The 19069-nt window shown below is 38.8% G+C and overlaps 1 pseudogene; it reads right to left on the bottom strand.

Annotated features, from left to right (window-relative positions):
- LOC129050566 (ADAMTS-like protein 3) overlaps positions 1-19069 on the bottom strand; it is a 117374-nt pseudogene that overhangs the window by 71443 nt on the left and 26862 nt on the right.

Genomic DNA, 19069 nt, shown 5'->3' with positions numbered 1-19069 from the left:
TTCTATACACATGAAACACACTGAACAAGTGTTATCACTGGTATTTGTAGACTTAAAGTAGGAATGCAATGAAGGACATAGAATTGTTATCCAAGAGTTAAATTGTACAATTGATTAGATGAAGTTAATAAGAATAGATTCCATATCAGCAAGACTTGACTCTAACCTGATAGAAGTAATAAAAAGGAAGTGTCAGTCAGTGCAGGTAGCCAGTCTGGAAAGCTCAGAAAAGAAGAAAGAGGAGAAGAAGGATAGGAGGAAGAGAGAAGGGGAGGATGGAGAGGAGGAGAAGGGAAGAGAAAGGAAGAGGAGGTGGCTGCCACAGCCAACAAATGACAAAAGGCACCCATTTCCCAAACCATCTTGAAAACAAGGTCTCCTTCCCCTCCTAAAACCATGGGGATTTGTAAAACCTGGGGGCAACTTCTGTATAGAAGCCAGGAATGAAAGATTATCTAATAAACTGAGTATTTTTATGCAGGACAGACAAGCCATTACCTGAGATTATTTATATAGTAGAACTGGACCAAGCTTTCATGTGGATCGGACATTTAGGCAATCCCCCTCCCAATCCCCTCTCCCAATAACCAGCAAGTAGGGACTCAGGAGAAATAATATTGTTGCTACAAGCAAATTTTAAAATTTTATTTTAACTTCATATCCAAGTTGTACTATGAGCTAAATTTTGTGATTCTTTTATATAACAAATGACAACATTTCTAGCATAAAAATAAATTGTTGGTGGCCACTATAAGCTAGAGTTGGCAAATAAGGAATTGTGGAAAGGTGAAATCTCAGATGGATTTAAAGGATGGTGTGATGTAAACAGGACAAGATTTGGGAAACGACATAACAAAAGAGAAACAGCAGAAATAAGTTCGTTATCTATAAGGAGCAGTGTGCAGCCTTGTCCAGAAAGGGTGAAAGTTGGGAGTTTAAATAAGAGATAAATCTTACCTGAAGATAAGAAGGTCCTTGAATGCACGTGAGGAGATTTAAAAGCAATAAGGATCCACGGAGGGGACTAAAATATAAAAGATGGCATTTTAGGAACAGTAGAATCGCAAGATGGCCTGAAGCTCTGGAGACAGACATGAGAGGGGGTGACTCTTGCCCAGAGTAGGAGTAATGACAAGGAAAAAAAAAAGAACACCTTCAAGAGAAATACTGAATGGAAAATTGTCAGATTCCAGCCATTCATAGGATCCATGGTATGAGGGATCCTTCAAGGGTCACATCAAATGTCCCTTCTGTAAAGTCAAGAAGGAGCCCTGGGAGCCCCCTCTGCAAGTACACCAGGCCTCCCTCTGTGCTCATAGAAAAATGTGTTCATGCTACAAAAACATCCTTACCAAACGATGATATACTTATCTTAAAATTATTTTCCCTTTGCCTCTTCCATCATTGCCTTTCATCCCATAAATCCTGCTATGAAAACATGACTCATCAGTGAATTCAGGTATCAGACCTCCCTGCTGAGATGCATGACTTCTCTTAGAAATTCTCCATTTGCTCCAAAATACCCCGATAAGGATAATTCTTTATCTAGGACTCAGGGGCCAGTCTCTGGTTATAAGGATATATGTTAAGTGCTGATCAGTGGGTTATGTGTGAAGACAGCAGTCACCCAGGAGCCATGGCACGTACGTACCCAGGCATGTTCTGTTCCATAATCTTGCAGGCCCAAAGCCCAAATCTCCATCTCCCCTGACAGAATGAACCCAAGGAGAGCCACTGAACCAAAGTCTGAATTCTCAGGGAGGGTGGTGTGGTCCTCATGACCTGGATATGCCTTCCACTCCTGCCATTTGAGGCATGATCTCCTGCACACCAGGGGTGGAATTTCTTCCTCTTCATCTATGTGCTGTGAAGGCATGTCCCTGTTACAACTAGGCTTCATAACAAAAGAACATTTTATCTTTTCTTGGGTGCCTGAATTTTTTTTCTTTAGTGTCTTCTGCTGAGGTGGGCAGAATTCTGAAATGCAACTGTCAGAGTCTGTCCTCGTTAAGCCGGATCCTCTCCTATGCTAGGGATCCAACCCAGGCTGCTGGAGTAGTAGAAAACCAATAGCCATGGAGGATTTCCTTTCTCTGACTCCCTTCAGTTGTGTTTCTTTCAATTAATTCCCTGCTCTTCCCTGATCTCTGACCCTTGCCAACTAAGATTATTTAGAAGGTTTGCCCTACAGTTCCAGAGTTAGATTTTCTACAATGGTATCTGGAAGTATAATGTCCCTCCAATACCACAGCAATTCTTGTGCTTATGTGTTGCCAAAAGCTACCATGCTTTAGCTACTGCTGTCTGCAGCATCATTTTATTATCTGACAAAGCTTACAGCCTTTCCATACTCTTGTACAGTGTAGTAGAGTGGTTAGGAGTGCACTCACCGAAACCTGACTGTCTGAGGTTAAATTCGGTTCTGTGACCTTGGGCAGGTTACTTAAATCTCCTTTGTAAATGTGGAAATAAAAATAGCACATACTTCTCAGGGTTAGTGTGAGGATTACATTAATTTATTCATGAAATGGCACTTAGAATAATGCCTAGCATTCAGGAAGTACTTAATAAGTATGAGCTATTATTATTATTATTATTTCGGTTAAGTGTGAGGAAGTCAACACATATAGACAATAGCCCATGGTCTTAAGGCTGAGAGCCTGAGTCTTCAGACATTCCCATGGAGAAATAGAACCTTTAGCAATCTCTGGAATATGATCCAGTGTTAGATCTCCAAGGCTCACTGACAGAAACACCTCCTTCTCCATACAGCAGACTACTCTGATAGAGACTGAGTTTGGCCATTGATGATGACATCTCTTGGATGGGACTGAAAGACCCTGCTGTCCCTCAATACAGGGCTTTTATGGTCCTGGAAATATAGGTGTAGGCATGTTTGAATCAGGGGGCAAGTCTCCCTCAAAAGAACTCCTCATCTTAGAATCACTAAAGGCAACTTCCTTCAGAAGAGTGAATGACCATCCCCACTTCCAGGTAAAATGAACTCCACTAACCACTGAACTAGTGTGGCCAGTCTTCAGTAAGGCATTGCATGGCAGTGAGAAGGCAGTGAGAAGTAACAGCAGGGGGATGCTCATCAGAACTTGGTCCTCTCTCCACTTGAGGTGGGGTGGGTTGCAGACTGGTCCCCACTCCTGCTATGGTGAGGTGGATATTTTGAGCCCCCAATTAATAAAGCAGGAAGCAGTTCAATTAATTACATGGAAAAAAAAGATGTAACCATATTCATACTCCAAGCTCATTGTGGTTACATCCACTTATGGCACTCAACGTGTTTGCAATGTTTCTATAGTATTTTCAGAAATATACTTGCATGATCTCTCCTGTGTAGGAATGGGCTCTTACAGATTATCAGCGCTGAAGCTGAGGCTTCATTTATGCACCTCTGGTTTGCAACACAGCTTAGGCATGCACAGCTGCAGATACTGTGGCACGTGGAGACAAAGGGATACTCTGGACACTTCCACTGTCACAACCTTCCCTTATTTCCCAAATAAGGAATTTTGTTGGAAATTCTGAGTTTGCAATGACAAGCATAGCAACTGATGCTACATTCTTATGAAACCTCTCTTAGGACTCTCTAAGGATTCCAACTCTGAGAACTAAAAAGGGCAGCACTTGCTTCTCCACCTCCTTCCTACCCTACCCCAAGCATCTATTTCTTACCAGCCTAGAAAGATTTCTGCCACATTCTCCCAGAGGGACCATAAATTAGAGACCACAGGTAACCCCCAAGGCCCAGAGAGCTTCAGGGGCATCATATCTTCACTCAAGTACACTAAAGTCCTAACCATTTCACCTAATGTGCATAATTTTAGCAGATTATATTTTATGTCTGTACTATGTGGCACAATACTCTAACACTTGTGTTGATAATAGATTCCTTTTTGGAATTAGCTAGAGCAGAGTGATACACACACAGAGAAACTCTAGAATGAGATCCTAAAATGTAACATCGTGATCTGGGGTTTAAAATAAATCGTTTTAAATAGTTTCACAACTTATTGCTGGAAATCATACTGTTTTGAAATTTGTTCTTGAATGACTACAAGGAAATTGTCAGACCAAAGAAAACTTTAGCTATCTATCCCACTGTGTTGGGCAAAATAATGCACCACCTTGGCCCACAAGATGTCCAGGACCTAACCTCTGGAACCTGCGACTATGTTACCTTACATGGCAAAAGGATCTTTGCACACATAACTAAAGTTAGAGACCTTGAGACAGAGAAATTATCTAGGATTATCTAGGTGGAAGAACAATGCCCAGCTGCAGTCACAGGAAGATATGACTACAGAAAAATGTTCAGGCCGGGTGCAGTGGCTCATGCCTGTAATCCCAGCACTTTGGGAGGCCGAAGCAGGCGGATCACTTGAGGTCAGGAGTTCGAGACCAGCCTGGCCAATATGGTGAAACCCTGTTTCTACTAAAAATACAAAAATTAGCTGGGCATTCTGGTTAGCATCTGTAATCCCAGCTACTCAGGAGGCTGAGGCAGGAGAGTCGCTTGAACCTGGGAGGCAGAGGTTGCAGTGAGCCGAGATCATGCCACTGCACTCCAGCCTGGGTGATAGAGTGAGACTCAGTCTCAAAAGAAAAAGAAAAATGTTCAAACAGATGCAACGTTGCTGGCTTTGAAGACTGAAGAAGGAATCACAAGCCAAGGAATATGGGTGGCCTCTAGAAGCTGGGAAAAAAAGGAAATTAATTTTTCCCTAGGCCTCCAGAATGATGTAGCCCTGCCTATATGTTAATTTTAGCCCAGTAAGACCTGTGTCAGACTTTGGGCCTTCAGAACCATAAGGTTATACATTTGTCTTGTTTTAAGCCACTATATTTATAGTAACATGTTACTGCAGCAATAAAAACAACTAATGCACCCACGAAAAAGGTGGTAGATCTAAAAGCCTCATGGATAAAACTCTGAGGTTGCTAATGCACCCACATGCTTGTTTAAAAGGAAGGCTAGACTACGTTGGCACTGACATGCTTGCCTTTGTGTTCAGGTCTCTCTCTCCCTTCTACATGCCCCATCTGGACTTTCAGCTCAGTTAATTCGCATTCACAAGCAGATGTGTCACTCAACATCAAGTGTGATTCAATTCAAATCACCAGAGATGTGAAACATTTGTGTAGTGCTCCAAAATCCCTCCAAGGACTCGGTTGATAAAAATCTGGTACTTCTGGCTAAGTGATATTTGAGTTTGAGTGCCCCAGTAAATAAGCACCCATTTTTTCCCATTCAAGTTTGGAACCAGTGGAGAGACACAGATAGAAATGTCAGCTTCATCGTTGGTAGAAATGGACTGCAAATATGGCTTGAGCTCTCAGTCAAAAGCTGTTGCTAAAGACTGCTGGCTTTCTACTCCCATAGAACTTGTGGGCCTACTCACCAAGAAAAAGCTTGATCCATAGATTAGAAACCCTTACCCAGGACTGATGTCTCACACTGGCTTGGGACAGAGAAGGGAGAAAGACAGACAAAGCCCCAGTAATTGATCTTTTAAAATAAATTAGTTACAGCCAATTGAGAAAATTGGATAAAAATAAATCAATCCCATTTGAAATGAGATCTCCAGATTTTCAGAATTTCCTTTTAATTCCTGTCATTTCGATTTGGGTCTACACCACCAATGAGGGAAATGTTTTTAAAAGTTTTAATAAACACATAAAATGTCATGGTTAGTGATTGCCTGGGGCCGACACATAGTCAGTAAAGGAATTTACCAAGACAGTAATGAGTCTGGAAAGGCAGATTTATTTAAAGAAAAGGGGAGATATACTGCCAGCAAGCAATGGGCAATACAGCAGAGGGAAGGCTGTCTGCTGTCTGCAAAGAGGCAGGGATTGGAGGGGAGTTTTTTAGGTCGTGCTACTTGGGCTTAATGTTTGCCGACAGGATGCGTGGTGCAGGTGGGCTGTGATTTGGATGCTTGTAACAGGATGCCTGTGTGCTAGTGAGCCATTTGCAGTTGACCCTACTTCTCAGAACATTTGTTCCTCTCTACCCCCTATTTCTGTTTCTGCCAGCTAAGCCCATTTTTTCAGTTTTCTTTCAACTCCTTAGGGCTCCACAAATTGCACATATTTATGGGGAACAATGTGATGTTTCAATACATGTATACATTACATAATGAACAAATTAGGGTAATTAGCATGTTCACCACCTCAAAAATTTATCATTTCTTTGTAGTGGGAACATTCGAGATCCTCTCTTCTGGCTAAATTGAGATATACAATGTCTCGCTGTTTACTATAGTTACTCTACTGTGCAATAGGACACCAAAAATCATCCTTCCTTGCTAGTTGTAACTTTCTTGACTAACCTCTCCCAATCTCTACCTGCCCCCTGCCCTCCCCAGTCTCTGGTAACCACTGTTCTATTGCCCACTTTTATGATATCAAGTTTTTTTTTGGATTCCATATATGAATGAGATTATGTGATATTTGTCTTTCTGTGCCTGGATTATTTCACTTAACATAATATCCTCTAGATTCATCCATGTCACAAATAACAGCACTTCCTTCTTTTTATGGCTGCATAGTATTTCATTGCGTATATATACCACATTTTCTTTATCCATTCATTCATTGTTGGACACTTAAGTTGATTCCATACCTTGGCTATTGTGAATAGTGCTACAATAAACACGTGAGTGAGGATATCTCTGTGATATACTGATTTCATTTCCTCTGAATATATAATCAGTCATGGGATTGCTGGATCATATGGTAGTTCTATTTTTAAAATTTTGAGGAACTCCATACTATTTTTCACAAACACTGAACTAATTTACATTCTCACTAATAACATATAAGGGTTCCCTTTTCTCCACATCCTCAGAAACACTTGTCTTTTGTCTTTGTGATAATAATCATTTTAAGTGGAATTAGGTGATATAGTGGTTTTGATTTGTATTTCTCTGATGATTAGTGATGTTAAGCATTTTTTCATACACCTGGGTTGGTATTTATGTCTTCTATTGAGAAATGTCCATTAAGGCCTTTTGCCCATTTTTAAATCAAATTACTTGTTTTGGGTTTTTTTGCTATTGAGTTGTTTGAATTCCTTATATATTCTAAATATTATTTCCTTGTCCAGCTGTCTAGTTTGCAAATATTTTCTCCCATTCTACAGGTTGTCTCTTTACTCTTGATTGTTCTCTTTGATGTACATAAGCTTTTTAGTTTAATATAATCCCATTTGTCTATTTTTGCTTTTATTGTCTGTGCTTTTGAGGTCATATTTTAAAAATCCTTACCCAGTCCAACGTCATGAAGTATTTTCTCTGTTTTCTTCTATCAGTTTCATATTTTCAAGTCTTACATTTAAGTCTTTATTTTTAGTTGGATTTTGTACACGGTGAGAGATAGGGGTCCAGTTTTATTCTTCTGCATATAGACATCCAATTTTCCCAGCATCATTTATTGAAGACACTGTCCCTTCCCCAGTGTGTATTCTTGGCACCCTTGTTGAAAATCAGTTGGCTGTAGGTATGTGGACTTATTTCTGGACTCTCTAATCTGTGCCATTGATCTACGTGTATTTTTACACCAATGTCGTGCTGTTTTAGTTACTATCACTTTGTGGTATATTTTGAAGTCAGGTAATGTGATGCCTCCAGTGTCTGTTTGTTTTTAATCAAGATTGCTTTGGGTGTTCAGAGTCTTTTTGTGATTCTATACAAGTTTTACGGTTTCTTTTTTTCTGTGAAGAATGTCACTGGAATTTTAACAGGGATTGTATTAAATCTGTGTATCACTTTGGATAGTAAGGACATTTTAACAATATGAATTTTTCCAATCCATGAGAACCTCTTTTTGCACCCTCTTTATTTCATTACTGTTTTATTTAATTAATTAATTTATTTATTTATTGAGACAGAGTCTTGCACTGTCGCCCAGGCTGGAGTGCAATGGCGCAATCTCAGCTCACTGCAAACCCCACCTCCTGGGTTCGAGTGATTCTCCTGCCTCAGCCTCCCAAGTAGCTGGGATTACAATTGCCTGCCACCACACCCAGCTAATTTTTTGTATTTTTAGTAGAGATGGGGTTTCAGTATGTTGGCCAGGCTGGTCTTGAATTCCTGACCTCGTGATCCACCTGCCTCAGCCTCCCAAAGTGCTGGGATTACAGGCGTGAGCCACCATGCCCGGCCATTAATGTTTTATAATTTTTAATGTAAAGATCTTTTACTTTCTTGGTTAAATTTATTCCTGAGTATCTTACTTTTTGGTAGCTATTGTAAATATAGCTATTGTAAATTCAAATGATTTCATTAAATTTTTTATCTGTATTCTTCTGTATCTCACAAGTTTCCCTAAGATCACTACTTTGAATTCTTTTTCAGGCATTTTGTAAGTTTCCTTTTCTTTGGGGTTACTGGAGAATTGTATTCCTTTGAAGGTGTCATGTTTCTTTGCTTTCTCAAGTTTCTTGTGTATCTACTTTGCTTTGTTTTTTGCTTGTTTGTTTGAGATGGAATCTGGTTCTGTCACCCAGGCTGGAGTGCAGTGGTGTGATCTCAGCTCACTGCAACCTCCACTTCTCAGGTTCAAGCGATTCTCCTGCCTCACCTCCCAAGTAGCTGGGATTACAGGTGTGTGCCACCACACCTGGCTGATTTTTGTATTTTCATAGAGACAGGGTTACACCATGTTGGCCAGGCTTGTCTTAAACTCCTGACTTCAAGTTATCTGCCTGCCCCCGCCTCTCAAAGTGCTGGGATTACAGGCGTGAGCCACCACACCCAGCCTTGTGTATCTACTTTGATATCCGTGCATCTACTGAATCTGTTTTTGCTTCTAATTTTACAGAGTAGCTTTTATAAGGAAAGACTTTTTCCTAAAAATGTGTCCTAGGGTGTCAGCTGAGTAGTGTGAATTCACATTGGTTCTGGGTGGACACAGTAGTTGGGTCTCCATACAGTTTCATCAGCTGTAATCCATGTAGTAATATCTGTGAACGCCTCAATGGCCTAGGCTGCAGGAGTTTAGAGCAGTAGTGGTGCAGCTTTGCCAGAGAAAGGGTCACTAGGCTGGTTCTCAAGCTGGAGGTACATGCACAACTGTGCAGGATCACCTGTTCTTTGCAGGGAAGGGTGCCATGTGGACTTGGATGCAAGAGTCACCACCATTTCACTGGGCCTAGGTTCTAAATAGCTGGGGTTGTGGTGCTGCAGTCATCTGTGTGAGCATGTAAGAATGATAGTGGAGCCTCAGGGATGGAAAGATCAGTGGTTACGGTTCCCCAGAGTAGAGCACACTCTAGCAGTGGCTCCAGTTTCAGGGTGGCACTGTGCCATAACAGCCTGGGTCATGGCAGGTGGGCAGTGCACAATGTGAGCTCCTACTATGAAGCAATGCAGCTGTGGGAACTCCAGGCAGCTCCCTGAAACTGGGCTCAGGGCCTGTGAGGACTGCCGCATTCTCCTGTAGCAAGGACTACATGTGTCTGCAGTGGTAATAGGGGCTACTGGGGGCTCCCTGCTTACCCGACAGGGGAGATGGAGTAGTAGAGGCAGAGTACTTCGCCCTCCTCCCTATGCTGCCATCTTGAGTTACTGTGTGCCACAGGCATTCTGCTATTCCCTTGCTATACTCCAGTGCTCTCCCTCAGACACTCTAGTCTAATTGTAGTTGTTTATTTGTTGTTTTGGTCTTTTTGTGTATGAGGAGGCAAGTGCCAAGTACCTCTAGTTAGCTTCTTACTGATAACTAGGAAATGTTTTGAATGGAAAATAGAATGGATTCTTTCTAGTGTTTATTTTTTGTCATTTTTTTTTTTTTTTTTTGAGACAGAGTCTCACTCTGTCACCCAGGCTGGAGTGCAGTGGCGCGATCCTGGCTCATTGCAACCTCCGACTCAAGCAGTTCTCCTGCCTCAGCCTCCAAAGTAGCTGGGACTACAGGTATGCATCACCAAGCCCAGCTAAGTTTGTATTTTTCTAGAGATGGGGTTTCACTACATTGGCCAGGTTGGTCTTGAACTTTTACCCTAAAGTGATCCGCCTGCCTCAGCCTCCCAAAGTGCTAGGATTACAGGCATGAGCCAATGCGCCTGGCCTTATTTTCAAATTTCTAAAGCAAGATATTTGAATTTTTATTTTTAGTGTTGACTGATGTAAAATAAGAGTAGGGTTTTGTATATTTCTGTGTGATTTGCTGATGGGTCACCTATAGTATTCCATGACACTGAGGTAGAAATAACAACAGACCAGTTCAAGTAAGTCTACTCTTCCTATGTGACCTTCGAAAAATAATTTTACCTCGCTCAGCCTCAGTCCTCTCACTCGCAAAAGAGAAATAGCCGCACCTCAGCTGCCCAGAGACAGGGTGAAAGTCAGGTAAGATAATGAACATAAAAGCATTCTGAACTTTGAAGGAGCTTGCTGATATTATATTGTTTCTATGACTTCAGAAATTATTAAATACTTACCAAATTAGATCATGAATGTGATATGGCCTAAAAAGGTAGTATAAATGGAAGATATTTGATATACAAAATCTGTTGTCAATTAAAGAAATACTTAAGTTTTCCACAAAGGGTATTAAGAGACCATTAGTTTTAGAGTACACATTGGAATATTTTAACTTAAGAACATATTGTATTGGATAAAATAATTTTATTTTAGGACTTACATGATTGCTGCATGTCTTGTACCGAATGTTCTGCCCTTCACAATTCCTAAAGGAAAAAAGAAAGAAGAAATAATGATTTCATAGAAGAGGCAAGCATTAAAAAAAAAAAAGCAAATACAAGGCATTGGTTCCCTGTAAAACTTTTACTAGTGCACATTACCCCAAAGATTCAAAGTTTAATTCTAAGAAACTAATTTTCAAGGTTCGGGGGCCAAAAAGTCTTGTGGAAGTGTCATATTAAATAAGAATGAATTCTTTAGTTAATAGTAGTACTCACATGCAATTCTTACCCAAGGGTCCATATAACCACTACAATTAATGTACAATACGTGTGTGTCTCATGTGTGAATACATGTATTCTTTTCTATAATGAAAAGGGGAAAAGGTACATGTAGGAGCATTTGTGTAGCATGTCTCCACTAGGACATTTCTCTTCCGTTACTGAAGCAACTCAAGTTAGCAGGGCACTCGCTGTCTTCCTTTAATTAGTACAACAGTCTCTGTTAGAAATTTGCTTGAAGTAACGCTTCCTTTTTTTTTGAGACAGAGTCTCACTCTGTCACCCAGGCTGGAGTGCAATGGCTTGATCTCGGCTCACTGCAACCTCCGTCTCCCAGGTTCAAGCAATTCTCCAGCTTCAGCCTCCAGAGTAGCTGGGATTGCAGGCGCACACCCCCACGCCCAGCTAATTTTTGTATTTTTAGTAGAGATGGGGTTACATCATGTTGGCTAGGCTGGTTTCGAACTCCTGGCCTCAAGCAACCCACCTGCCCCGGCCTCCCAAAGTGCTGGGATTTCAGGCGTGAGCTACTGCAGCCAGCCTATTTTATTTCAACCATTGACCTTACCAAATGGGATTCTACAAAGTCATACTGGAACAGCATTCTTGGGATGCTAATACTGGTAAGTTTGAGAATTTTCCAGGGATGACCACCACATAACCTATCTTCCCCAACAGCCACTAGCTCTGGGACCCTGCCACTCATTTTCCAGGCAGAGTTTTCCTTTGGGAGACTGGAATTCCATCCAACGGGTACTTTCCTCAGTCCAGTGCTTGTCTTCTATATTTTACATAAACTCCTTAAAAATATCTGATCTCTTCATGGCACTTTTCCCAGTTTTTCAATGGAGTTACATATTTTTTCCCTTTATGATTTCCTGGTGAATTCAACGGCAAATTTGGAGCCAGGAGAGCTAAACACAGGCTTAATCATTTTGAATTAAAAGTCAATAGATACTATTTCAATTGTTATTAAAATATTTATTTCTATGGGAACAAATAATTTTAAAGTGGATAGGAGGTCATTTTTTTTGCCAGTATGATTTAAATATGAGCCTATATGAAATGATTGATAGAGTCAGCAATGTAACACTCATTGCATATGCTTTCTGATGCTTCCATTTTTCTTGATTACAAAAGGAATAAGTGCAAACCAGTAATGTGCCAAGAAGTATAGAGGTAGACACTCAAAATCCTGTCACCAAGAACTTTATTCTTTTGTCATTTAATCCTCCATTGTTTCTGCCATTTACAGGATTGAAAATCATACTGTTAATTCACCCTAGTATTTGTTTTAATCTAATATTATAAGCATTTTCTCATTTCACTGATAATTCTTTGGAAAAATTACTTTAATGATTACATCATAGTCCATTATACAAACATTATTTTGGTAGCTTTAAATTTAAAATTTTAAAAATTGTGACAAAATACACATAACATAAAATTTACCATCCTAACCACTTTGAAGTGTGTGGTTCAGTGTTTAAGTATGTTCACATTGCTATGTCGATATTACCTTTCGTGATTACACTGCTTCTCTTTTTCCCTACTTAAAAACTCACATATATTAAAATTCTATTTGGGATGTATACAATTTTAAGTTTTGACAAACCCATACAGTTGTGTAACCACTACCACAACCAATATTTGGAACAATTCCATCACCCCAAAAATGCTCTCAGGTTGCCCCTGTATAGTCAGCCTCTTCCCCCACCCTCAGCTCCTGGCAACCACTGGTTGGTTTTGTCCCTACAATCTGCCATTTCCAAAATGTTACATAAATGGAATCACACCATATGTAGCTTTTTGAGACTGACTTTTTAGCATAATATATTTGAAAATCATTCTTGTGGTTGCAGGTATCTATAGTTTGCACCTTTTTAATTGCTGACTGGCATTCTATTGCACATACGTACAACTGTTTGTTTATTCATTCACCAGCTAGATATTTGAGTTGCTTTTAGTTTTGGGTAAGTATGAAAAAATGCTATAAACATTCACATGCAGGATTTATGTTAACAAAGTTTTTCATTTCTCTTGGGTAAATACCTAGAAGTGGGATTTCTGAGTCTGCTCTTTTTTATATGATATAAAAATTATTTGCTAAACATCTTTAGGTTTTCATTTTTGTCCACACATACAATACATATTTAGAAGTATTTTAAAACAAATCCCAGTCCTTTCATAATATCAATTTTTCATGTATGAGTTTTTAACTCTTGTCTGGCTAAGTATTATTAGTTGGATGCATGGCTGGCATATGATTCAATCTTTGCATTTCATACAGGAAAGGCAATGCTGCATGATATGGTACTACTTCTTTTTCCTCCAAGCTGTAAACACACTTCATTGACCCTTGACATTGAGACCTGCAGAGGAGAAATCTGATTATTCCTTTGCTTGTGTGTTTTATGTTTCTGCCTGAAAGCTTATAGTACTTTGGTTTTGTTGTGTTAGTATTTGATATAAAATTTAAGTTATAATCAGGATGTATCCAGTCTTTACCGAAAATGGTGAGCCTTTTTGAATGGAATACTCAAGGTCTTTATTTACAATGCTGCTGATTATTCTCAGATTATGATTTTGATTACTGCTCTTGTTCCATAAATGCCTGTAATTCTGATGCTGGAGCTCCCTCTCTCTGCATCTATTATTTCTTCATTGGTCCATCTATGACTTCCTCTTATAAATATATATATCTCATTTCGTTGACCTTTTCTTGTGCTTATAAGAAATCTTCTACAGATATTCCTCCACACTACTGATTTTAATTTTCTGTAGTGCTTATTCTGTATTTTATTGTGTCCGGTACATTTTTAATATTAACTTCCACTCTTTTTCCTTTGCAGTTTTTCTCAAACTCTCCCTCCTCCATTTCCATTTCATACCATCTTCACCTGAAACTTTCTGTTCCAGCTGCAACTTGTACCCCTTATCTCCTCACATCTTGTGTTTTTGAGGTGGTTCAATCCCTAATTAGATTTAGAAGGCTTTGGGAGAAGGACATTTTGGAGTGAAAAGAACAGCATTATAGCTGCCTCCAAAAACGTTACCTAATTTGTAGTTAAATCGTATTTAGGTAGATGCGCTTTCTTGATTTGTGGTTCAGAACATCTTCCCAGATTATCACAATGGGTTGGCTGTGTCTTAATATTTTGTAACAATGCATATTTCTGTTTTTAAAATTTTGTTATAGGTATTTGATTCTTAAATGTATTAAAATCTTGCTAAGAGTACATCAAATTTTAAACATTCAAGCAACATCAAACTGGGAGGCTGGTAGAAAAAAATATATTGGTGTGGAGAAGTCTTTCTCTTGGTCAAGGAGAAATGACTCCATTCTACTGGGAAACAACAGCTATGCCTATGGAAAAGGTCATTCGCTTACATGGCCTACTTCATTTTGCTTTTTATGTATGAACAAAAGAAGAAAATAAATAATAGGAAAAGTGAAGAAGTAATTGAAATTACTCTCTTATTTTGGAAAAGCCCCAGTTGAGGGAAGTTGCTAACAGGTTAGGGAAGTGATAACCAAAAAGCTTTTTGTACCATGCTGACTTGCAGCTATAAAAAGCTTTTGATGCTAATTTCAAGGGAACAAGCAAATTAGAGAGTCACAGGTTAAAAAATATATATTTGAATTGACGGGAATACTGGAATACAAAAATTGTTGAAACAATAAAAATGGCATTTTCTTTAAACATTTTCAGAAATAATTTTTCAGATGCATTTTTAGTAGCTGCTTAATTTTAGCTATTTATATTAAAAACTGTTCTTGTAAAAACAAACTTAAAACTAAAAGGTAAGGAAAGAATATATGAAAGGTGTCTTATGGCTGTGTCTCAGGCCTTCAGTGTAGACCATGTGTATGGCAATGGTCTACACTCCATTACCACCTGCTGTGTCCTAATTGTAAGCTGAGTTTCCAGGAGTCACTAATTTGCATCTTGAGTGTTGAGCCTGAAAATATAAACCTGAAAAGTATGTACAACTCTACTACAAATCCCACCACAATTGCAGCATGGTGATATGAAAAACAGAGCATTTTATGTCACGAATTTTCAAAACATAATGCACCATTTTGGACTCATTCTTCCTTCAACAATGTCTTATGGTGAACCTACTATGTACCAGGATATGGATGTAAAGATTCAGGGAGATTACTTCTCAGTTTCCTTTGTAAGTCAGTAGCAAGGTTTTTATTTTTAAACCCAACCACCTGGTGACCATTTTTAACATTCTATTTTACTTTGTCCAACCTAATACACAGTAAACCCAGTGACTGGCCTCTATTGATGTGGCTTGCTTCGGTTACAATTTAGTATGAAAATGAATGACTACTTTATGAAACAGGCATTAAATGAAATGCAAGTTATTTTAAAGTTAAGGACATTGGAATCCTAATTCCCCAAGCAGGAACCTGCCAGCTTATTCTGGAATAATTCCTTTGGGCCAAAGCAACTAAGTTGCAGAAATATTACTTCAAAGTTTTTAATTTCATTGTAATTAGTATATGCAAGAGCTAATGATTATCAGGAGTGTTTGAAAATTCAAGAACATCATTTCACAATTATGTATTTTCTATCCATTACAACATTCGTAACATCCTGTATTGAAGAGTTTTGAAGTCATAAATTTATGAATATATAAAAAACATGTTGATTCCACATGAGGATATATTAAAAACATTAATAAAATTTCCCTGGAGTTCATAGCACTATAATTTATTATATTCATTTGATGGTATATTGGCTCAAATAATGGTGTCATAAAGCCTGAGAAGTATGTGTTTTGAAGAATAAAAATATTTTAATTTTTAAAATAGTAGTTAACTTAAACCTGTGTTTCCCATGATTGGCACTTAACTAGAATATCAAGTTACACACTTCTGCAAGAGAAAGAGACATTCTGGCTGGCCTGTGGTTTGCAGTGCAAAAGAACTGATTATTTAAAGTAATCAAATTCTGAAATAACTTTATCCACAAGAAATATATGAGGAAAATAGCTACATTTGCTATTTTCCTAAATCATGAATACCCTAAATCATGAATTTGAAGGAGCACACTGATGAAAAGGGAAGGCACTAAAATGCTTTCTAAAGCTTTGGGATGGCTTTCAGTTTGGTTTTATATGTAATCACCTCCATATTCCTCTTCCAAGAAAGACTGACCACAAGCATTCAATATTTATGAAGACTTAATAGTCTCTAAGGCAGTTCAAGGATAAAGAGACCTGATAAGCATTCCAAGGGAAGTAGGTTTCCTTCTTAAAAAATCTCAGAGTACTTCCAAAATGACAGTGAAAGTTCTTAATATGGGAATGGGTCAGGAATGATCAAGATTTGCAGCTGCCTAAAATGTGGGGAGCAGGAATGAGTGAATTATTAAAGAACCTGCTACCATGCTTTTGAATTAATCTAATTTCACTACAGCCAAAAAGTGGTGTTATTGTCCCTGTTTCTTTTTTGTTTTTATTTATTTATTTTTTGAAACAGAGTCCCACTCTGTCGCCCAGGCTGGAGTGCAATGGCGCAATCTTGGCTCACTGCAAACTCCACCTCCCAGGTTCAAGTGATTCTCCTGCCTTAGCCTCCTGAGTAGCTGAGATTACAGGCGCGCACTACCACGCCCGGCTAATTTTTGTATTTTTAGTAGAGACGGGGTTTCACTATGTTGGTCAGGATGGTCTCGAACTCCTGACCTCGTGATCCGCCTGCCTCAGCCTCCCAAAGTGCTGGGATTACAGGCATGAGCCACCGCTCCCGGCCTGTCCCTGTTTCTTAGACACGGAAAAAGTGGGTGTGCCACAGGTCTGACCCCATGCCAGGAACCAAGCTGGGAGAGCACATGCAATGACATACACTTATCTTACTTCTGAAATACCACAGAAACTATTATTCTCTCAATTTATGCACATATATGCAAATACATATATACACATTTGATTTAGGATGTTTTCTACCCTCAGATACCTGTTTAAATTAGATGAGCTCAGGGAGCAGGCAAATTTGGAGATTCTCAGGCCTAAAAGCAAATTTCAGAATGTAGGCTAAGGTTTGTGTAGAAATAGACTAAAGAATGCTATATTAGTCCTAAGAAATGAAAAAGTTAAGCAAATACTACATCAGAAATAGGAGAGGTAACTGAGTACATGGAATCATATTGTACAAAAAATCTTCTGCAGTTTTTCTCTTTCTCTGAAAACTGTTTTTGAGGGTATCCATGTTAACAGATGTAACTCTAATTCATTCACTTTTAGAGATCTGTAGGAATTCCATTTTATAAATATACCAAAATTTATTTATCAATTCTCTTTATTCTTCATTGATCAATTTTCCTAAATGTTGATGAAGATTGTTCCAAATCTTCATTTGGAAGTTGGTTTCAAATTTTAAACTGCACCCACAGTTCTGCAATGAGCAATCTTACACCACCATGTTAGGCATATTTACACATTTCTCTGGGATATATACCAGGGCAGGCACAGAATCAGTTATGCTCTTACTAGTTTGGCATTCAGTTTACCCTTTGCTGTTGGCCCCATGGATTTCCCTTAATTTCTTGTAGGTTCAACTTTAGTTTTGTTGTTGTTGTTGTTGCTTTAAATGTATGTCCTATTTTGCCTGGCATTTCTAGTTTTTTTTTTTAATTAAATTAAATCTTCTATTTAAAATAATTGCAAATCGGCTGGGCACGGTGGTTCATGCCTGTAATCCCAGCACTTTGGGAGGACAAGGCAGGTGGATCACTTGAGGTCAGGAGTTCAAGTCCAGCCTGGCCAACATGGTGAGACCCAGTCTCCAGTAAAAATACAAAAAATTAGCCGGGCATGGTGGCATGCGCCTGTAATCCCAGCTACTTGGGAGGCTGAGGTGGGAGAATTGCTTGAATCCAGGAGGCAGAGGTTGCAGTGAGCCGAGATTGTGCCACTGCACTCAAGCCTGGACAACAGAGCGAGACTCCATCTCAAATAATAATAATAATAATTGTAAATCACATACATTTGTTGGAAAATAATAAAAAGAGACCCCATGAATCCCTCCAAGGTAACATCTTGCAAAACTCTACTACAAGAATACAGCTAGGAGACTGATATTAATACAGGTAATGTACACAACATTTCTATCATCACAAGAATTCTGCAAGTAGCCTTTTATAGCTGCATCTCCTCTCCTCCCGTCCTTAACACCTAGCAACTACTGTTCTCCTTTTCTATATTTTCTGTCATTTCAAGAATATTACATAAGTTAAATACAGTATGTAAGCTTTAGAGACTGGATTTTTATAACTTCATTGTAATTCTCTGGAGATTCACCCAGATTGTTGTGTCTATCAATGGTTCATTTCCATTTACTGCTGTGTAGCATTACCTGGTATGGATGTAACACCATTTGTTTAATGATTCTCCCACTAAAGTGCATTGGGATTGTTTCCACCTTTTGGCCACTGTGAGTAAAACTGGCATAAACATTCATGTACAGGTTTTATTGTGAACCTAAGTCTTCATTTATCTGAGAAAAATGCCCAGGAGTGCAATTGCTCAGTTGTATGGTAGTTGCATGCTTATTTTTTAAAAGAAACTGCCTATTTTCCAGGATGGCTATATGATTTTACATTCTCAGAACCAATGTATGAGTAACATTCTTTCTCTGCATCCTTGCCAGTATTTCATGTTGGGGACCTTTTGAAAGCTATTCTGATAGGTAGGTAATGATATCTTATTGCAGTTTTAATTTGCATTTCCTTAATAGCCAGTAGTGTTGAACATATTTTTATGTGCTTATTTGCCATCTATGTATTCTCTTGGGTAAAATATCCATTCGTGTCCTTTGTTCATTTTCGAATTAGAATGTTTGATTTTTAATTGTTGATATTTGAGGGTTCTTAATAGAGATACTAGTCCTTTGTTAGGTGATTTTCAAATATTTTCTCCTGTTGATCTCATTTGTTTATTCCTCTGCCAATACCACTGCTCTCATTACTGCAGCCATATAGTAAATCTTGATATTAAGTAAGCTGATTCCTCCCACTCTATTCTTTTAAAATGTCTTTTAAAAATCAACAGATACACACCCATAATCCCAGCACTTTGGGAGGCCGAGGCAGGCAGATCACTTGAGGTCAG

This window comes from Pongo abelii, chromosome 16 (genome assembly GCF_028885655.2).
Source record: "Pongo abelii isolate AG06213 chromosome 16, NHGRI_mPonAbe1-v2.0_pri, whole genome shotgun sequence".
Classification (NCBI taxonomy): domain Eukaryota; kingdom Metazoa; phylum Chordata; class Mammalia; order Primates; family Hominidae; genus Pongo; species Pongo abelii.
Note: the sequence above shows the minus strand (reverse complement) of the source record. Positions and strands in the feature narration are given on the sequence as shown.